We start from the raw sequence: 23,060 nt of genomic DNA on the forward strand, positions 1-23,060 counted from the left end.
TGTCAAAAAAAAACAATCAAAAATTTGGGGGAGATTCACAAGGAGTGGATTGCTGCTGGAGTCATTGCTTGAAGAGCCACCACATACAGACATATCCAAGACATGGGCTACAAGTGCCACATTCCTTGTGTCCAGGCACTCATGACCAATAGACAACTCCAGAAGCGTCTTACCTGAGCCAAGGAGAAAAAGAACTGGACAGTTGCTCAGTGGTCCAAGGTGTTGTTTGCAGATGAAAGTAAATTTTGCATTAAATTGGGAAATCAAGGTCCCAGAGTCTGGCAGAAGAGCACACATTCCAAGCTGCTTGAGGTCTAGTGTGAAGTTTCCACAATCAGTCATGGTTTGGGGAGCCAAGTCATCTGATGTTGTGTTTTATCAAGACCAAAATCAGCGCAGCCATCTACCAGAAAATATTAGAGCACTTCATGCTTCCCTCGGCTGACAAGCTTTTAGGAGATGGAAATTTAATTCTCCAGCAGGACTTGGCACCTGTCCACACTGCAAAAGTACTAATAACTGGATTAAAAACAACAGTATCACTGTGCTTGATTGGCCAGCAAACTTGCCTGACCTTACCCCATAGAGAATCTATGGGGTATTGTCGAGAGGAAGATGAGAGACACCAGACCCAACAATGCAGATAAGCTGAAGGCTGCTATGAAAGCAACCTGGTCCTCCATAACACCTCAGCAGTGCCACAGGCTGATCGCCTCCATGCCACACGGCATTGATGCAGTAATTGATGCAAAAGGAGCCCCAACCAAGTATTGAGTGCATTTACTAAATATACATTTCAGTAGGCCAACATTTCGGATTTTAAAATCATTTTTCAAGCTGATGTTATAAAGTAATTTAATTCACTGAGATAATGACTTTTGGGTTTTCATTGACTGTAAGCCATAATCATCAACATTAGCAGAAATAAACACTTGAAATAGATCACTCTGTTTGTAATTACTCTATATAATATATGACCTTCACTTTTTGCATTGAAGAACTTAAATAAACTAACTTTTTGATGAGATTCTAATTTTGTGATAAGCACCTTTGTTTTTTTTTAAGCCCCTTTTGCCTACCCTAAATACTATATTTATGTGGTCCTCTCTCACCAGTTTACCCTAGGATAAAGTGTCCTATGGTTTCGTAGAGGTAGCCGTCGAGGAACTGGGGGCGCCACTGTCGCCATCTTTAGGGCGCCAACCTCCAAGGGCAAGCAGTTGTATATCATTTAGGGCTTTCTGATTAGAGTTAATTAGTGCCCTTTGGTTATCAGCCTGGTATTATATCTAGGCACATTTTTAGCAAATTATTGTGCTTGTTTGTTTGCATCTTGGGCTATTTTGCTGATCATCTGCATGTCTGTGTTTTTTGGGTATTGTGTTTTACGTATTTTTTTTTAAGGCAGATGGAATAAAACTGTTTTTAAATTAGATTTATTCTATGTTACATGTACCTGTCACTAGAGTCATACTGCCTGAACCACCGGCAGCATGAATCAGTGCCTAGCTGCATTATTGTAGCCAGGTATGTTTTACTCTGAAATACCACAGAGTCTCACAACAAACATATTTAGAAAAAGCTGGCCAGGGACTATAGGGAGAGATCTGTCAATCAACTGGAGCAGGGTGGGAAGAAGCTGGCCAGGGATGTGCTGTCTTATTTAGGTCTCTCTCTACAGCCGCTGCCAACTTTTCATACTAAGTTTTCTCTAAAACGTCACAGCATTTCATAGTAAAACACACACCTAGATCTGTTTATGCAGCCATACTCTAATTCATGTTGTCTACAGTTTGGGTAGAATGAATCTAGTGACAGGTTCCCTTTAATCAGGTACAACATAAACTTGATGGAATGCTGGAAGCAAGCCACTGTAAGGCTGAGTATAATCTTGTTCTAAACATCAGTAAAACAACTAGGGGCATAACAGGGAGGGCTAGTAGAGGGACATGTGGTGAACCAGGTTGTGTGCATTTCTGATGGAAAGCAGCACAATTCAGCTTATTTGGATTCAACTTTGCTCTCAAGGAAGGAAACTATGGGCCTTATGAAGGAGATGAAGAAGATGAGGTAAAGCAAAAAAATAGTCCTCTAAAGATTGCAAAAGTCTTCCCAGCTTCCAAAAATATGTAAGATGGCGTCAGCATAAGTGACTACAAGAGTGTTTCCTCTGCGAATGAGGCCTCCAAAAGCCATTCATCTATGATATGGGACAGCTTCTCCTCTTTTGACTTTTTACTTAATGGAAGTTTCACTGAATCGGCACCCTCTGACTTCCTGTCGCCTGCACCACAACAGGACATAATTGATCTAATATCACCAAGCCTTTCCTAGACTTTACATAGACTTTATACCAGATCCTAATCTGTCATCCAATAACTCTATTACAGAGGACATAATGAGAATACGCCTTAGGGTACCGTCACACAGTGCCATTTTGATCGCTACGACGGTACAATTCGTGACGTTCCAGTGATATCCATACGATATCGCTGTGTCTGACACGCAGCAGCGATCAGGGATCCTGCTGAGAATCGTACGTCGTAGCAGATCGTTTGGAACTTTCTTTCGTCGCTGGATCTCCCGCTGTCATCGCTGGATCGGTGTGTGTGACACCGATCTAGCGATGCGTTCGCTTGTAACCAGGGTAAACATCGGGTTACTAAGCGCAGGACCGCGCTTAGTAACCCGATGTTTACCCTGGTTACCAGCGTAAATGTAAAAAAAAAAAAACAGTACATACTTACATTCCGGTGTCCGTCAGGTCCCTTGCCGTCTGCTTCCCGCACTCACTGACTGCCGGCCGTAAAGTGAAAGCAGAGCACAGCTTTTACAATGGTAACCAGGGTAAACATTGGGTTACTAAGCGTGGCCCTGCACTTAGTAACCCGATGTTTACCATGGTTACCCGGGGACCTCGGCATCGTTGGTCGCTGGAGAGCTGTCTGTGTGACAGCTCTCCAGCGACCACACTACGACTTACCAACGATCACGGCCAGGTCGTATCGCTGGTCGTGATCGTAGGTAAATCGTATAGTGTGACGGTACCCTAACACAGCTGAACGTCTCAATACAAAGAGACCTACACCATGCCTTTACCAATTTTCAGAGGAAAGTTTACTATCTGTGAGAACAGACTTATAACGTTCCTGTCTTGAATCTGTGTTTTGCTTCCCTCACCCTGGTTTTGTAGACTTTCTTGTGCGCCATGTCGGGTTTTGCAAGTGCACTGGCATGCTCCCATGGGTTTATTTTCTAGGCCTATGTGAAGCCCCACAAGACACGCACCTGGTATTGGTATTAGACTAAAAGACATTCTGTCCTAGAAAGTCCTGTCTATGCACAGTTCCTGTCCATTTTCCAAGATACCCATGGTTTCCAGTCCCTGAGTTACATGTCTGCTGCTTTCAGTACCACTGCTACAGTCATGGCCAAAAGTATTGACACCCCTGCAATTCTGTCAGATAATACTCAGTTTCTTCCTGAAAATGATTGCAAACACAAATTCTTTGTTATTATTATCTTCATTTAATTTGTCTTAAATGAAAAACACAAAAAGAATTGTCCTAAAGCCAAATTGGATATAATTCCACACCAAACATAAAAAAGGGGGTGGACAAAAGTATTAGCACCATTCGAAAAATCATGTGCTGCTTCTCTAATTTGTGTAATAACAGCACCTGTAACTTACCTGTGGCACCTAACAGGTGTTGGCAATAACTAAATCACACTTGCAGCCAGTTGACATGGATTAAAGCTGACTCAACCTGTGTCCTGTGTCCTTGTGTGTACCACATTGAGCATGGAGAAAAGAAAGAAGACCAAAGAACTGTCTGAGGACTTGAGAAACCAAATTGTGAGGAAGCATGAGCAATCTCAAGGCTACAAGTCCATCTCCAAAGACCTGAATGTTCCTGTATCTACCGTGCACAGTGTCATCAAGAAGTGTAAAGCCTATGGCACTGTGGCTAACCTCCCTAGATGTGGACGGAAAAGAAAAATTGACAAGAGATTTCAACGCAAGATTGTGCGGATGTTGGATAAAGAACCTCGACTAACATCCAAACAAGTTCAAGCTGCCCTGCAGTCCGAGGGTACAACAGTGTCAACCCGTACTATCCGTCGGCGTCTGAATGAAAAGGGACTGTATGGTAGGAGACCCAGGAAGACCCCACTTCTTACCCCGAGACATAAAAAAGCCAGGCTGGAGTTTGTCAAAACTTACCTGAAAAAGCCTAAAACGTTTTGGAAGAATGTTTTCTGGTCAGATGAGACAAAAGTAGAGCTTTTTGGGCAAAGGCATCAACATAGAGTTTACAGGAGGAAAAAAAGAGGCATTCAAAGAAAAGAACACGGTCCCTACAGTTAAACATGGCGGAAGGTTCCCTGATGTTTTGGGGTTGCTTTGCTGCCTCTGGCACTGAACTGCTTGACCGTGTGCATGGCATTATGAAGTCTGAAGACTACCAACAAATTTTGCAGCATAATGTAGGGCCCAGTGTGAGAAAGCTGGGTCTCCCTCAGAGGTCATGGGTCTTCCAGCAGGACAATGACCCAAATCACACTTCAAAAAGCACTAGAAAATGGTTTGAGAGAAAGCACTGGAAACTTCTAAGGTGGCCAGCAATGAGTCCAGACCTGAATCCCATAGAACACCTGTGGAGAGATCTAAAAATGGCAGTTTGGAGAAGGCACCCTTCAAATATCAGGGACCTGGAGCAATTTGCCAAAGAAGAATGGTCTAAAATTCCAGCAGAGCATTGTAAGAAACTCATTGATGGTTACCGGATGTGGTTGGTCGCAGTTATTTTGGCTAAAGGTTGTGCAACCAAGTATTAGGCTGAGGGTGCCAATACTTTTGTCTGGCCCATTTTTGGAGTTTTGTGTGAAATGATCAATGTTTTGCTTTTTGCTTCATTCTCTTTTGTGTTTTTTCATTTAAGACAAATTAAATGAATATAATAATTATATATAATAAAATACAAAGCAATATGTACATATTGATTCTATTAGAAAACAATACTGCGAGAAGTCAACATGCAGCACCCCAGAGATCTGGTCGTTGCAGTATGACACTCTGCCACTAAGGGGAGTGATGGTACGTCTGATGGCACTGAAGGAATTCTACTGACCAGGTATCACCAGCACACATTACACTTCACACTCCGGCCACTAGGGGGAGCCAAAGGCTTTATTTATTGGGCCACTCCTCACACAGGTAAAACTAGGGGTTGGATAGAAAGTTAGTCAGAAGCTGACTGGGTTGGATTCAGGCAACATCCCGTGGCAGGGGGTGTTGCAGGGAGAAGACATAGGGGGGTCTCTGTCAGGCGTGGGAACCTGGCAGGCACCTAGCGACCAGAATAGAACGTTACGGAACCGTGCCTGCACACCCCGCGGCGGTATCCTAAGAAAGAGACATGAAGCGAAGGATATTGTGAGACAGTGAGAAACGAGATCAAGCACAAAGGAGAGCCAGTAGGAGTCGTGCCGTGAGACCGAGGCAACATCCTACTGAGGCGCGTAGCCGGTGGCCGGAACACCGAGGGAGTAACTGACTCTACGCCTTACTTCAAACTCCGCAGGACAGTTAATTATAGGTTGGCTGTCTCACCTAAACACCTAAGAAGACATAGGGGGCAACAGTGGGAGAGGTGTTGTGAATTCTGTGGCTGAATTCACTCCTGTGGTCACAAGTGGTACTGCAGCTTCTGAGCTTCCTCCCTCAGGTGTTCTGGTGAGCTCGTTAACTGCTTCATTATTTAACTCCGCCTGATGCTGCTATCCTTGCTCCTTGTCAATGTTTCAGTGTTGGATCTGAGCTTCTCCTGATTGTTCCTGTGACCTGCTGCTCTGTATAGCTAAGTGCTTTTTGTTTTTTTGTTGCTTTTTTTCTGTCCAGCTTGTCTTTTGTTTTGCTGGAAGCTCTGAGACGCAAAGGGTGTACCGCCGTGCCGTTAGTTCGGCACGGTGGGTTTTTTTTTGCCCCCTTTGCGTGGTTTTGCTTTAGGGTTTTTTGTAGACTGCAAAGTTCGCTTTACTGTCCTCGCTCTGTCCTAGAATATCGGGCCCCACTTTGCTGAATCTATTTCATCCCTACGTTTTGTATTTTCATCTTACTCACAGTCATTATATGTGGGGGGCTGCCTTTTCCTTTGGGGAATTTCTCTGGGGCAAGTCAGGCCTATTTTTCTATCTTCAGGCTATCTAGTTTCTTAGGCTGTGCCGAGTTGCCTAGGTAGTTGTTAGGCGCAATCCACAGCCGCTTTTAGTTGTGTTTAGGATAGGATCAGGTGTGCAGTCTACAGAGTTTCCACGTCTCAGAGCTCGTTCTTGTATTTTTGGGTATTTGTCAGATCACTGTGTGCGCTCTGATCGCTAAGCACACTGTGTTTCTGGATTGCCTTCATAACACCTGTCATTAGCAAACATAACAGTACAAGGAGCCAAACTAATGATTCTCAATAGAGGGAAAGAAAAAGTTCTGACATCATTTTTTTTTTTTTTTTTTTTCTGCTCTGTGTTCACTTTTTTTTTTTCCCCTAGACATTTGGGTGATTCTGGACACAGGTGTGGACATGGATATTCAGGGTCTGTGCTCTTCAATGGATAATCTCGTTATAAATGTACAAAAAATTCAAGATACTATTGATCAGAAATCTATGTTAGAACCAAGAATTCCTATTCCTGATTTGTTTTTTGGAGATAGAACTAAGTTTCTAAGTTTCAAAAATAATTGTAAGCTATTTCTGGCCTTGAAACCTCATTCTTCTGGAAATCCTATTCAACAGGTTTTGATTATTATTTCTTTTTTGCGCGGCGACCCTCAAGACTGGGCATTTTCTCTTGCGCCAGGAGACCCTGCATTGAGTAGTGTCGATGCATTTTTCATGGCGCTCGGATTGCTGTACGATGAGCCTAATTCAGTGGATCAGGCTGAGAAAAATTTGCTGGCTTTGTGCCAGGGTCAGGATGATATAGAAGTATATTGTCAGAAATTTAGGAAATGGTCAGTACTCACTCAGTGGAATGAATCTGCGCTGGCAGCTTTGTTCAGAAAGGGTCTCTCTGAGGCTCTTAAGGATGTCATGGTGGGATTTCCTATGCCTGCTGGTTTGAATGAGTCTTTGTCTTTGGCCATTCAGATCGGTCGACGCTTGCGCGAGCGTAAATCTGTGCACCATTTGGCGGTACTGCCTGAGGTTAAACCTGAGCCTATGCAGTGCGATAGGACTATGACTAGAGTTGAACGGCAGGAATACAGACGTCTGAATGGTCTGTGTTTCTACTGTGGTGATTCCACTCATGCTATTTCTGATTGTCCTAAGCGCACTAAGCGGTCCGCTAGGTCTGCCGTCATTGGTACTGTACAGTCCAAATTCCTTCTGTCCATTACCTTGATATGCTCTTTGTCGTCGTTTTCTGTCATGGCGTTTGTGGATTCGGGCGCTGCCCTGAATCTGATGGATTTGGATTATGCTAAACGTTGTGGGTTTTTCTTGGAGCCTTTGCGGTGTCCTATTCCATTGAGAGGAATTGATGCTACACCTTTGGCCAAGAATAAACCTCAATACTGGGCCCAGCTGACCATGTGCATGGCTCCTGCACATCAGGAAGTTATTCGCTTTCTGGTGTTGCATAATCTGCATGATGTGGTCGTGTTGGGGTTGCCATGGCTACAAACCCATAATCCAGTATTAGATTGGAATTCCATGTCGGTATCCAGCTGGGGTTGTCAGGGGGTACATGGTGATGTTCCATTTTTGTCGATTTCGTCATCCACCCCTTCTGAGGTCCCAGAGTTCTTGTCTGATTATCAGGATGTATTTGAAGAGCCCAAGTCCGATGCTCTACCTCCGCATAGGGATTGTGATTGTGCTATCAATTTGATTCCTGGTAGTAAATTCCCTAAAGGTCGATTATTTAATTTATCCGTGCCCGAACACGCCGCTATGCGCAGTTATGTGAAGGAATCCCTGGAGAAGGGACATATTCGCCCATCGTCATCACCACTGGGAGCAGGGTTCTTCTTTGTAGCCAAGAAGGATGGTTCGCTGAGACCGTGTATTGATTACCGCCTTCTTAATAAGATCACTGTTAAATTTCAGTATCCCTTGCCATTGTTATCTGACTTGTTTGCTCGGATTAAGGGGGCTAGTTGGTTCACTAAGATAGATCTTCGTGGTGCGTATAATCTGGTGAGAATCAGGCAAGGAGATGAATGGAAAACTGCATTCAATACGCCCGAGGGTCATTTTGAGTATCTAGTGATGTCGTTCGGACTTGCCAATGCTCCATCTGTGTTTCAGTCTTTTATGCATGACATCTTCCGTGAGTATCTGGATAAATTCCTGATTGTGTACTTGGATGACATTTTGATCTTCTCAGATGATTGGGAGTCTCATGTGAAGCAGGTCAGAATGGTTTTTCAGGTTCTGCGTGCTAACTCTTTGTTTGTGAAGGGATCAAAGTGTCTCTTCGGTGTGCAGAAAGTTTCATTTTTGGGGTTCATCTTTACCCCTTCTACTATCGAGATGGATCCAGTTAAGGTCCAAGCCATCCAGGATTGGATTCAGCCGACATCTCTGAAAAGTCTGCAAAAGTTCCTGGGCTTTGCTAATTTTTATCGTCGCTTCATCTGTAATTTTTCTAGCATTGCCAAACCATTGACCGATTTGACCAAGAAGGGTGCTGATTTGGTTAATTGGTCTTCTGCTGCTGTGGAAGCTTTTCAGGAGTTGAAGCGTCGTTTTTGTTCTGCCCCTGTGTTGTGTCAGCCAGATGTTTCTCTTCCGTTCCAGGTCGAGGTTGATGCTTTTGAGATTGGAGCAGGGGCGGTTTTGTCACAGAGAGGTTCTGATTGCTCAGTGATGAAACCATGTGCTTTCTTTTCCAGGAAGTTTTCGCCCGCTGAGCGTAATTATGATGTGGGCAATCGAGAGTTGCTGGCCATGAAGTGGGCATTCGAGGAGTGGCGTCATTGGCTTGAAGGAGCTAAGCATCGCGTGGTGGTATTGACTGATCATAAGAACTTGACTTATCTCGAGTCTGCCAAGCGCTTGAATCCTAGACAGGCCCGTTGGTCGTTATTTTTTGCCCGCTTCGACTTTGTGATTTCGTACCTTCCGGGCTCTAAAAATGTGAAGGCGGATGCTCTGTCTAGGAGTTTTGTGGCCGACTCTCCGGGTTTATCTGAGCCAGCGGGTATCAAGGAAGGAGTCATTGTGTCTGCCATCTCCCCTGATTTGTGGCGGGTGCTGCAAAAATTTCAGGCTAATAAACCTGATCGTTGCCCAGCGGAGAAACTGTTTGTCCCTGATAGGTGGACGAATAGAGTTATCTCTGAACTTCATTGTTCGGTGTTGGCTGGTCATCCTGGAATCTTTGGTACCAGAGAGTTAGTGGCTAGATCCTTCTGGTGGCCATCTCTGTCACGGGATGTACGTACTTTAGTGCAGTCCTGTGGGATTTGTGCTAGGGCTAAGCCCTGCTGTTCTCGTGCCAGTGGGTTGCTTTTGCCCTTGCCGGTCCCAAAGAGGCCTTGGACACATATTTCGATGGATTTCATTTCTGACCTTCCCGTTTCTCAAAAGATGTCAGTCATTTGGGTGGTCTGTGATCGCTTTTCTAAAATGGTCCATCTGGTGCCCTTGGCTAAATTGCCTTCCTCCTCTGATTTGGTACCTTTGTTCTTTCAGCATGTGGTTCGGTTGCATGGCATTCCTGAGAATATTGTTTCTGACAGAGGTTCCCAGTTTGTTTCAAGGTTTTGGCGAGCCTTTTGTGGTAGGATGGGCATTGACCTATCCTTTTCCTCGGCTTTCCATCCTCAGACTAATGGCCAGACCGAACGAACCAATCAGACCTTGGAAACATATCTGAGATGTTTTGTTTCTGCAGACCAGGATGATTGGGTGTCCTTTTTGCCGTTGGCTGAGTTCGCCCTTAATAATCGGGCCAGCTCGGCTACCTTGGTTTCTCCATTTTTTTGCAATTCTGGGTTCCATCCTCGTTTCTCTTCAGGACAGGTTGAGTCTTCGGACTGTCCTGGTGTGGATTCTGTGGTGGATAGGTTGCAGCAGATCTGGACTCAGGTAGTGGACAATTTGATCTTGTCCCAGGAGAAAGCTCAACTTTTCGCTAATCGCAGACGCCGTGTGGGTCCCCGACTTCGTGTTGGGGATCTGGTTTGGTTATCTTCTCGTCATATTCCTATGAAGGTTTCCTCTCCTAAATTTAAACCTCGTTTTATTGGTCCGTATAGGATTTCTGAGGTTCTCAATCCTGTGTCTTTTCGTTTGACCCTCCCAGACTCCGTTTCCATACATAATGTATTCCATAGGTCGTTGTTGCGGAGATACGTGGCACCTATGGTTCCATCTGTTGAGCCTCCTGCCCCGGTTTTGGTGGAGGGGGAATTGGAGTATATTGTGGAGAAGATTTTGGATTCTCGTGTTTCTAGACGGAAACTCCAGTATCTGGTTAAATGGAAGGGTTATGCTCAGGAAGATAATTCCTGGGTTTTTGCCTCTGATGTTCATGCTTCCGATCTTGTTCGTGCCTTTCATGCGGCTCATCCTGGTCGGCCTGGGGGCTCTGATGAGGGTTCGGTGACCCCTCCTCAAGGGGGGGGGTACTGTTGTGAATTCTGTGGCTGAATTCACTCCTGTGGTCACAAGTGGTACTGCAGCTTCTGAGCTTCCTCCCTCAGGTGTTCTGGTGAGCTCGTTAACTGCTTCATTATTTAACTCTGCCTGATGCTGCTATCCTTGCTCCTTGTCAATGTTTCAGTGTTGGATCTGAGCTTCTCCTGATTGTTCGTGTGACCTGCTGCTCTGTATAGCTAAGTGCTTTTTGTTTTTTTGTTGCTTTTTTTCTGTCCAGCTTGTCTTTTGTTTTGCTGGAAGCTCTGAGATGCAAAGGGTGTACCGCCGTGCCGTTAGTTCGGCACGGTGGGTTTTTTTTTTGCCCCCTTTGCGTGGTTTTGCTTTAGGGTTTTTTGTAGACTGCAAAGTTCGCTTTACTGTCCTCGCTCTGTCCTAGAATATCGGGCCCCACTTTGCTGAATCTATTTCATCTTTACGTTTTGTCTTTTCATCTTACTCACAGTCATTATATGTGGGGGGCTGCCTTTTCCTTTGGGGAATTTCTCTGGGGCAAGTCAGGCCTATTTTTCTATCTTCAGGCTAGCTAGTTTCTTAGGCTGTGCCGAGTTGCCTAGGTAGTTGTTAGGCGCAATCCACAGCCGCTTTTAGTTGTGTTTAGGATAGGATCAGGTGTGCAGTCTACAGAGTTTCCACGTCTCAGAGCTCGTTCTTGTATTTTTGGGTATTTGTCAGATCACTGTGTGCGCTCTGATCGCTAAGCACACTGTGTTTCTGGATTGCCTTCATAACACCTGTCATTAGCAAACATAACAGAGAGGGGCGTCTCTAGGGTCCCGGAAGACCTCCTGGCCTTCCCGTCATACGGGTGCGTCCTAGCCATAACATACCTGGGGACGTTGAACTAGAAACATCTGGAACACATGAGAAAGAACGAACGAACGAGAACAGAAGTTGTGAGGACTATTACGAATGCTCAGCAGGGTAGCTCTACAACACACAAGCGCTATTGGTAGGCAACGATTTCCACCTGCAAAGGGAACTCTGGAAGTGCCCATCGGACCGGCCGGTCTCAGATAGTCCTGTTAAGCGTGCTCTGGATTGCGGATCCTGAAGTCTTCAGTAAAGAGGTAAAGAGACTGCAACCTTGTGTCCTCGTTATTGACTGCACCTCACACCATCACCGTCCACCTTACTGGGAAGCCCGGGGGACATACTTCACCTGTGGGAAGGTATACCATCCAGCTGCCATTCCATCACCCCAGCGGACCCCACAGCAGCGTCGGTCACCCTGACCGAACACCACAGGTGGCGTCACAAATCCCTGATAGACTGTACCACCTTTATTGGACGCCCCTTAGCAGGATCGCGGACCGGGTCTAGCCACCGTGACAGCCTCAGAACCGAACCAGAGAGGCCCGGTACCGAGAACTCGTGGCCCTGTGTCTGGGGGTGCTCCAACTTGGTGTCACGAACAGGATCATACTTAAGCCTGAGAAGCAGGTCATGTGTGCCTTGGAACTGTGATTGAAACGTGTTTGGACTGTGATTTATTGCAAAGACTGTGTATTGCTATTGACGCATGATTCCCGCCAAAAGCGCCGCCATTTCTACGCCACGAGGAGAGCAGGAGAAGAAGGAGGGCGTGTCATGGGAGGAGATCAAGAAAACGGCGCAAACCGCAACATCCGCCCACTCCGACTACGGCTGCAGGACGACGAGCTCAGGAATGGAGGAGCTCAGACCCCAGAAAATGGCGGAGCCTCGTGTGTGTGCCGCTGCAGACCAAGGAGCAGAGCTGACGACCAGCGGGTACCTGAACGATGACGAAGTGACCCGGGATCACCGCAGCCCAGCGGAGCCGACCCAGGGCTTGCCGTCAAAGGGGAACCCGGATCCCCTGGAATTGCCGGAGGAGGCATCGGACCACCCGACTCCAGACGGGGGGTCGGCGACGGCGAGGAAATGGAAGTCGGAGCTGTGCTGGAAGGCCGCCCAGGGGGAGCCGTGGTCAGGGCCACAGGGGACTCCAGCGTCCTCGTCAGCGGAGCTGACCGACATCGGTGGAACCACATCAGATGCAGGTACCAAAAGCGACCCTGCCCCACCGACCGCTCCGGCTCCGGTGACCGCTCCCCAGCCCATTGATGACTGGTGTCCCGCTACTGAGATTGTGGTGGCGGCCCTTTACGCCATGAAGGGGATCCTGCCCCCGCTGCCGACACCTCTGGGTACACCGATAGACATGAGCCCCAGGGGGGTGGTCTTTGAGTGGAATGCTCCCCGGTTCCAACCAGACGGGTCCCGACAGGAGGGCTCCTACGTCATCAGGCTCACCTGGGATCAGTATAGACGAAGTTTGATTTCACAATGGGAAGACCGGGAACGAATGGAACAGACTGTCCGACCAGATGAACGGGTGCCCCTCGTCAATTGCTGCCCTGAGAGTTTGATAAAACAGGGGATTGTGCTGGCCTTCCACCGGGGGAGGGGTTGTGGCTTCATATTAGAGCAGGGCTGCTGACCGAGGTCTATGTGACTAGCTGCAATGTGGAACCCCAGTCCCGCAGTGTACCTCCACTCCGAAACTTGTACCGAGGGGACCATGTGACCTACACCCGCCACTGGAGTGAGCGAGGGTGGTATGCTAAGAGAGTCAAATGCTGTGCGCTAGTGGTCGCACCATCTACAATCACGACTGAAACTGGTGGCGGTACTCCACTGACCCCTGATCCCACAGGACCCAGCACTACTTCCCCGGCGGGTGGTGTCCCACCTGCAGAGTCTGCCACCGGCACCACCGTTCGTGCCCAGACCACTGCTGGTTTGATGAAGACGGGGCAGGACAACAACGCCGAGCCAGGCCCTCCCCAGCCGGGAAGTAGTCATTACCGGCTGATGTCTTGTCACCTGCTATAGAAATAAACCTCGAAGAACCGAGTATGTACGTAGTCCAGGGTTAACTCCTTAAGGGGTCCCTTTGTTTACCCGGTATCCCTCTTCTTTTTGTTTATCATTGTTTCCAAAGACTGCCGGATCATGACCAGTGAATGAATCCAAAACTGTTTTGTATATAGTTTGCACCTTCTTAAAGGTGCTCCCTACTGGTTTTACACCGAAAGAAGACTTTGCGAAGATAATGCTTCTGGACATGACGCAGAAGGTCTTGCTCTCATTGGACTTGCAGACAGAGAGAATCTGCACTACCTCAGAGACACTTGGTTCCCTCTTAAAGGGAATGTTCACATGTTGCACTGAAGTTATAATGTTGCCTTGAGAAAAGTTGGATGGTTAATAATGTTGAAATTTAGAACAGTTTGATAATGTTGATAGAAATTGAAGACAGGAAAGATTGAAAGTGAACCCATAGGGTTTAGAGAGAGAGTCCTCCTGAGAACCGTAGAAGGACAGTTGGTAGCTGAAAGAGAGACAATGACAGTAGGCCCAGCCCAGGAGCTAGGCGGTCCTGCATTGGTGAAGCTAGAAAGGAAAGACAAGTTGAGTTATTTCATAGTATTTTATAGTAGGCCTTTAGTGGGTTCAGCTTTTACGCCCTTAAAGGAAAAGTTAATTTATTGCTCAGAATTTGCACTGAGTAGAATACCCGGTTGGGTGAAAAGAGTTATTTATAGTCATAATGTTATTTAAAAATATTTAATCCTGTTTTTGTTTGTAACGTTCAAGTGTCCTCACCTCCCATAAAGGGAAGCATTGTTCTATTTATTTGTTTTAAGCATTTCAAAATTTTGTATGTCTTTTGCTGAAATGTATTGTTGTTCTTCTTCCCAGTCCAGGAGTACTGGATTTAACCGGGGGGGAGTGCAGCGCCCCAGAGATCTGGTCGTTGCAGTATGACACTCTGCCACTAAAGGGAGTGATGGTACGTCTGATGGCACTGAAGGAATTCTACTGACCAGGTATCACCAGCACACATTACACTTCACACTCAGGCCACTAGGGGGAGCCAAAGGCTTTATTTATTGGGCCACTCCTCACACTGGTAAAACTAGGGGTTGGATAGAAAGTTAGTCAGAAGCTGACTGGGTTGGATTCAGGCAACATCCCGTGGCAGGGGGTGTTGCAGGGAGAAGACACAGGGGGGTCCCTGTCAGGCGTGGGAACCTGGCAGGCACCTAGCGACCAGAATAGAACGTTACGGAACCGCGCCTGCACTCCCCGCGGCGGTATCCTAAGAAAGAGACACGAAGTGAAGGATATTGTGAGACAGTGAGAAACGAGATCAAGCACAAAGGAGAGCCAGTAGGATTCGTGCTGTGAGACCGAGGCAACATCCTACTGAGGCGTGTAGCCGGTGGCCGGAACACCGAGGGAGTAACTGACTCTACGCCTTACTTCAAACGCCGCAGGACAGTTAATTATAGGTTGGCTGTCTCACCTAAACACCTACGAAGACATAGGGGGCAACAGTGGGAGAGGTGTTGTGAATTCTGTTGTCGAGCTCCCTCCTGTGGTCATGAATGGTACTTCGGTGAGTTCGGTCCATGGGCTCCTTCTGGTGGCTGTGAGTGGAGCTGCTGCTTCTGAGGTTCCTTACACAGGTGATGTGGTTTATCCTTTGGTTGGCTTCTCTATTTAACTCCACTCAGATCGTTTCTCCATGCCAGCTGTCAATGTTTTAGCATTGGTTCAGTTCGCTCCTGGATCTGTCTGGTGTCCTGTCTTCTCCTGCAGAAGCTAAGTTCCTGATTGTTATTATTGTTCTTGTTTCTTTGTCCAGCTGGTTATCTTGATTTTGTCTTGCTAGCTGGAAGCTCTGGGATGCAGGGTGGCACCCCCGCACCGTGAGTCGGTGCAGAGGACCCTTTTGCACACTCTGCGTGGTCTTTTATAGGTTTTTGTGCTGACCGCAAAGATTCCTTTCCTATCCTCTGTCTATTTAGTAAGTCGTGCCTCCCTTTGCTGAAACCTATCTCATTTCTGCGTTTGTGACTTTCATCTTTACTCACAGTCATTACATGTGGGGGGCTGCCTATTCCTTTGGGGAATTTCTCTGAGGCAAGGTAGACTTTATTTTCTTCTCTAGGGCTAGCTAGCTCTTAGGCTGTGACGAGGCGCATAGGGAGCATCAAGAGCGCTCCACGGCTATTTCTAGTGTGTGCGATAGGATTAGGTCTTGCGGTCAGCAGAGCTCCCACATCCCAGAGCTCGTCCTGAATGAGTTTAACTATCAGGTCGGGTGCTCCTAACCACCAGGTCATAACAGAGAGGGGTGTCTCTAGGGTCCCGGAAGACCTCCAGGCCTTCCCGTCATACCGGTACGTCCTAGCCATAACATACCTGGGGGACGTTGAACTAGAAACATCTGGAACACATGAGAAAGAACGAACGAATGAGAACAGAAGTTGTGAGGACTATTCCGAATGCTCAGCAGGATAACACTACAACACACAGGCGCTATTGGTAGGCAACGATTTCCACCTGCAAAGGGAATTCTGGAAGTGCCCATCGGACCGGCCGGTCTCAGATAGCCCTGTTAAGCGTGCTCTGGATTGCGGATCCTGAAGTCTTCAGTAAAGAGGTAAAGAGACTGCAACCTTGTGTCCTCGTTATTGACTGCACCTCACACCATCACCATCCACCTTACTGGGAAGCCCGGGGGACATACTTCACCTGTGGGAAGGTATACCATCCAGCTGCCATTTCATCACCCCAGCGGACCCCACAGCAGCGTCGGTCACCCTGACCGAACACCACAGGTGGCATCACGAATCCCTGATAGTCTGTACCACCTTTATTGGACGCCCCTTAGCAGGGTCACGGACCGGGTCTAGCCACCGTGACAGCCTCAGAACCGAACCAGAGAGGCCCGGTACCGAGAACTCGTGGCCCTGTGTCTGGGGGCGCTCCAAACACGGCCAGCAAATCCGATATCTAAACAATTTTTATACCCCAGAGGGAAAATAGTATTATATCATAGGTCAATCTCTCAGTGAGGGGCTTCACAAATAAGTACAAAGAATCAGAAAATCTAAAAATGATAAAGTGTAAATGCTTAATTCTAATTCAGTGGAATATAATGCCAAAAATTGAGAGTATGTATTAACTCACAGATCAGTGTCTCAGTAAGGGACTCCACGGGTAAGTATAGTAATGGAAATAAATATAATTAAGTGCAAAATACTTATTTCAAAATGGTTGCTATACAGACCACAGGAATAGATATGTTATGTTTAATAAAACTATACAGACTATATGAATGGCTATAATGTCAAGTATAAAACCACTCTCAAGTATGCAAAAGTGACCAAATGTGCATAATTGACCGAATGTTCATGGGTCCTAATGAACGCTGAAATGTAAACAACTGGATAAAAATTAACCTTTATTAGGCTGGTTTCACATTTGCGTTTTTTTGGGTGTGTTTTTGCGGTAAAAAACGCAAAAAAAAGCATGGTGAAAAAACGCATGTAAACGCGTGCAAATGCTGCGTTTTTTTGACGCATGCGTTTTTGCATGTGATGAAAAAAACGCGGCGTTTTGACGCGTTTACATGCGTTTTTTCATGCATTTGCGTTTTTTAAACGCATGCTGAGAAATGTGTGACAGCTGCCAATCATCAAAATAAAGTAAGAAACCCACTATAAACAGAAATAGTTAGGGTTAGGGTTAGGGTTAGGATCCCTTAGGGTTAGGGTTAGGGGTAGGGTTAGGGATAGGGGTAGGGTTATGGTTAGGATCCCTTAGGGTTAGGGGTAGGGTTAGGGTTAGGGGTAGGGTTAGGGTTAGGATCCCTTAGGGTTTAGGGTTAGGGGTAAGGTTAGGGTTAGGGGTAGGGTTAGGGTTAGGATCCCTTTATCACCTTTATGTTGGGGGGTGGCATATCAGTGTGTTTTCTGGGTTTTTAATAGAAAAACGCATGCGTTTTTAACGCAAAAAAACGCATGTACAAAAAAAAACGCATGTGTCCCCATTGACTCCAATGTATTTTTTGACCCCAAAAAAACGCATGAAAACGCATGCGTTTTTTTTGGTCCAAAAAACGCCTCTCAAAAATACTACAAGTTGCATTTGTGAAAATGAACGCATGCAGTAAAAAAACGCATGCGTTTCAAAACGCGACCAAACGCGTACACACAAAAACTCATGCGTTTTCAATGTTAAATATGGGGGAAAAAAACGCATGCGTATTTTTGGAAAAAAACGCTGCAGACAAAAACGCAAGTGTGAAACCACCCTTAGGTATATTAAAAGCCAATGGTTGGCACACTTGTTTAGACCAAAATAATAAACAAACAGATAGGAACCCTAGTGTGATATGTGCCCTATTACCTTCACGGAATGGGGAAACAAAACAAGACAAATAACAAATACCAAACAACACTGCCAGTGTTTGAAATCGCTTCCAATCCACCACTGTTTCTATAGGCTCACCAAATGTGGGCCAACAATTGTACAACTCAAAAAAAGCATGGGTATAAGGACACAAGATACACCCCTATAATGGGGTCCCACACTGTAGCTGTGTCTGCCCAGCCAAGAAATGCAGTTTTTGCCCTTAATCCTGTACTCAGGATGGCTTCTGAACAACCAAATGCCTATGCTGTGTATCCTACACAATTTCCAAGACAGCACATGCAGCCGCTCCACTTAGATAGTTATAAAAGTAGATGCTATACACTGGATTCGAGCACTGTCAGTGCAGAGTAGCAGCACATATATTAAGCGTTTCAAGATGCCCCACAAACATGTTTACCCATCCATATACCTATGGGATACATTATTGCTCATTTAACATTACCTGAGTGTTCCCTAATGGGTTCAATTGTGGCACCTTCAAGGGTTAATGATGGTGGAATATTATCTTAGGAACGCTGCGATGCATGAGATTCTGTATACAGAAAAAACCCATGTGCCTGGGTAGATCTCACAGCATGAGTCAAAAGGAAAAGATTTACCATAAATGCATTTCAGATGTAAAAAAATAGACATCTCATATTTCCCAATTGTGAACTCCTTGAGTTGACTAACTGTGAACCTCTTGAGTTGAATTGCTTTGACCACTAGTTGGGGATGATATACATTTCTTTCCTGTGAAATACCTATATGTGACTTATATTGCATTTTTTCTCCACATGGGCCTTTAATCAGGATCAATTGTGCTTCTTATGATTACTCAGCATTTCTTTGTATTGACATAACACTTATACTTACCTGTCTTCTGTGCAGTTTGAATTTTCAATAGAGGAACAATTTGTTAAAGCATGAAAGCATAAAGTGGAGTATGTAGTTCTCGAGAATCTGTTCGACTTGTTCCACTTGCCCATTTGTCTGAGCATGATACATGGAGGAGAAATCCAGCTGCATATTCAGCAGCTTGCACAGAGCTCTCCAAAATTTCAATATGAACTGGATGCCATGAAAACCATGGAGATGAAACACATGCAGAAAGAACTGCATGGCGAGCTTGGGAGTGGAGGGAAGAGCAACCAATGGAACGAAGGAGGCCTTCTTGGAAAACCAGTCCACCATGAGACAAATGGTGTTCCAAAACTCAGAGAGGGGCAGATCCGTAATGAAATCCATGGCTATGTGTTGTCAGAGGATGGAAGGAACCAGCAGGGGCCTAAGGAGACTAGAAAACCAAAAAGAAACGCAATATCCTAAAAAATACTTTATTAATGATATCTAAAAAATTCTCATAGACAAATATATATACTTAAATGTATGCTACCAACATCAACCACCTGGGTTCGGGTAGGCTAGGAAAAAATTGGGGAGTGGTAACAAAAATATTCCTGACATAGTCCCTGTTAGGTGGCCCTATAATAGCTTGCACCTACCTATCAGCGGAGGTTGGCACCCTAAATTGCGATATGGCGCCCCCGCTCCACGTCGACTGTCCCTTCTTGCCCTACTGGGCCCTACCAACTACCCATACCCAGGTCCCCACAGACATACACACAGATTGACCAAGAGGTCACACTAACCAAAAACGTGAAACGGTGTAAAAAGTGAAAAAAAGTGAAAAAAGGTGTAACAGAAATGTACTAAAAACAGCGCAGCAAAAAATGTGCTGCGTAATATTCCACTAGATAACGTGTACCCCAAGGTTATGTCAGCAAAATGTTACATATATTGCTTGATGAAATAATGGTACACAAACAGTAATCAGGAACCAAAATTAAGGGGTACAATAGAGCACAGATATATTATGCTCAGAAATACTCAGAGGTCATAAAAAATCAAAACCTCTAGTATATAAACCAATGTGTCACTGTCTTTGTTTAGCACTTAATGACCAACATGTCATAAAAGGCAGACCTATACATAGGACCTCTACGAATAGTGGATACCTAAACAGGGTGTTTCAAGTCCGTAATAGCAGACATATCAGCTCACTCAGTAGGTGTTCATATGTTTGGGTGATATATGAGTTTACACCCTAGTTACCATGCAAGTTCAGTATAAAGTGTCAAAAAAAAAATGAAAAAACGGCAAAATTATTAGTAAAAACAGAAAAAATAATAATAATGATAGACACAAATGAAAAAAAGCCCTGCGATCTCAGATATCACATCTAGTGTCTCTTATTTAGATTGAGCCAATACACGAAAGAGCCCAAGACATCTGAGGCCAATCCCTTATTACCTTCTCATACATGCAAGCTATGCTCAGTCTTATGAGAGCTCATTTGTATGGATGTCAGTCCTATAAGAGCTCGTTTGTATGGGTGATATATAGGTTCACACCCTGAATACCATGCAAGCTCAGGATCAGATATCCGAAAATAAAAAATGAACAAAATATTAAACAAAACAAGAAAAAAAAAAAATAATAAGACACAACTGAAAAAATATCTGCTATATTAGGTATCACATATGGTGTCTCTCTATTAAATTGGGCCAATGCATATAGAAGCCCAAAGCAGCTGAGGCCAATCCCTCATTCCTTTCTTATACATAAGTGCTATGCCAGGTCTGCCGTGACAAATAAAGAAAAAAACTTATCTGAGTATGTGACATAGTTCGTCCCATCTCGCCATTCCTACGCGTTTCGCCCCTTCCCAGTATAGGGGCTCATCAGGGGATAAATTAGGGTGTAGCAGCAATGGCTTAGGAAGTGGATATCGGCGTGCGGAAGTACACGTGCTCTACTTTAATGGCTCATAATACCGTAATGTTTAGAGACAGCTGTCGATTCTGCACGTTTGGTGGCCACAATCCTGGGTGTCGGCGCCGCTCTTAGATGCTTCGCGTGCGCTTGCTATACATCGCGGGGCTAAATCCCTCCCCACCGTCACATGACAATCCCGGAACTTCCGAGTAGAGTGAAACGCAAACTGCGTGTCAACAATATCGACATGCGCAGTGCTACTTCAATGTGCTCTTTAACACATGCAGCTACAGCCCGCCCCACCACAATCCTAGGGGTCTCATCATCATTTTTCCGGGGATGAAGCAAAGTTGTCCGTTCTATGGTTTTAGCATATTGATTAGCTTCCTCAAGTAGTGCCCTAGGGTATCCACGATCCGTGAATCTTTTTTTCAAATCTCTTGCTTTGTTTTGATAATCTCCATTTTCGGAACAGTTTCTCCTCAGCCTTAGAAACTGTCCCTTTGGTATCCCTCGTTTCAGTGGAGTTGGGTGATAACTTTCCCATCTTAGCAGGCCATTAGCCGCCGTTGGCTTACGAAAGAGGGTAGTTCTTATTGAGCCATTATCTTCAATGGACAGCTTCACATCAAGGAATGAGATCTCTCTTCCTCCTACCTCATATGTAAACCTGAGGCCTAGTTGGTTCTCATTTAGAGATTCCATAAAGGAGTGGAAAGTAGGTATGTCTCCAGTCCAGAGGACGAGGATGTCGTCTATGTAACGACCACAAAATTGTATATGGGGTCCCCAGACGGCATCCCCGTCCCCAAAGACCACTGTGTCCTCCCACCAGCCCAGGAGCAAATTTGCATAAGTGGGCGCACAAGGGCTACCCATAGCGGTGCCCCTGAGCTGGTGGTAAAACCTCCCATTGAATAGGAAGAAATTATGGCACAAAACATACTCAAGCAGAGTCATCACGAATTCATTATGTGGAGCCAAATGGTTACCTCGTGTGTTCAGAAAATATTGAACTGCCTTGAGGCCCGCCTCATGGTGTATACTTGAGTACAAGGCCTCCACATCTATTGAGATAAGTATTGTCCCTGCTTCCACAGAGACCCCATCCAGTTTAGTCAATAGATCAGTTGTGTCTCTCGTATAGGATGGCAGGGCTACAACGAATGGTCTCAACACTTGGTCAAGGTAGATGCTACTGTTTTGTCCCAGAGCGTCTATCCCCGATACTATTGGCCTACCTTTAAGCGGGGGGTACCCCTTGTGGATTTTTGGAATTGCATAAAATGTCGTAATTACAAGACTTTTAGGTAAAAGAAAATTCAGTTCGTTTTTTGAAATCAGATGGGCTTCCAGAGCTCTATTTAGAATGTCGTTTAGGCTCTTTTTATACTCAGGGGATGGGTCGCGACGTATCACCTCGTATGTCGTCTCATCGGCTAGGATGTCCATACACATCTTGACATACTCTACCCTATTCATCAGGACAGTATTTCCCCCTTTGTCCGATGGTTTTATGATCAAAGAGGCATCGGACTGAAGGCATTGTAGCGCTGCTCTTTCTTCCTTAGATATATTGGGGTTAGCTGACCTGTTTTTAGGGTTAATTCTCTTTATTTCATCCACAACCAGCTTTTCAAAAGCATCAATAATTCCGTGATCACAAGGGGGCGGCATTTTAGTGCTTCTCGGTTTCAGGTCAGTAAAAGGACCTTCTCCCGGATTTCTATCCCCCTCTTCTGCCAGGTCAGCCAAAAGGCATACATCTTCAAAATCCTCTGGCAGGATGCCAAGCTGTTGACACTTATTTCGATCACTATTTGCAAAAAACTTTTTCCGCCTTAATTTCCTCAGGAATAAGTTTATATCCTTGACCCATGTGAAAGGATCAAAGTTGGTTGTGGGAACAAAGGAGAGCCCTGCCTGCAGAATGGTTTTCTCGGGTTCTGTCAAGATGTGATTGGATAAATTAATGATGTTGTTCTTCCCTTCGCCCATTCATGTGGCGTCTCGTGATGGTATCAGAGATGTTACTCATCATTAGTGCGTCACTGTTCGTCCCCTTAGATGGTATCTTATATCTCGATTCTCTAAAAAAGACGGAGCTGCAGAGGAAGTACCAGAGGAGGACGGTATGTTTGTTTCTCCACGTGCTGGCCCTCGCCATCTTGCAGAGTTACCCCTTTTATTTTTGGCCTTAAACCGTCTATAAGGTCTAAAACCGTCTCTCGGCTGATAGTCAGAGTCCGATGTCTCTATGTCTGAGGAGGAGATATCAGCCCTGGTAGATGGTCTGCCGTTACCTGCGTTGGTGTCAGTAAACAAGTAAGCCCTTTTCTCTTTGAACTCAGTGAGATCTCTTAGGAATTTTTTATGTTTCCT

General features: G+C 45.5%; 1 protein-coding gene across 1 annotated transcript in view; it reads right to left on the reverse strand.

Annotated features, from left to right (window-relative positions):
• CHADL (chondroadherin like) overlaps window positions 1-23,060 on the reverse strand; it is a 239,187-nt gene that overhangs the window by 129,694 nt on the left and 86,433 nt on the right. The gene's annotated exons all lie outside the window — the stretch shown is intronic.

Source organism: Ranitomeya imitator, chromosome 8, assembly GCF_032444005.1.
Source record: "Ranitomeya imitator isolate aRanImi1 chromosome 8, aRanImi1.pri, whole genome shotgun sequence".
In the NCBI taxonomy this organism is placed as follows: domain Eukaryota; kingdom Metazoa; phylum Chordata; class Amphibia; order Anura; family Dendrobatidae; genus Ranitomeya; species Ranitomeya imitator.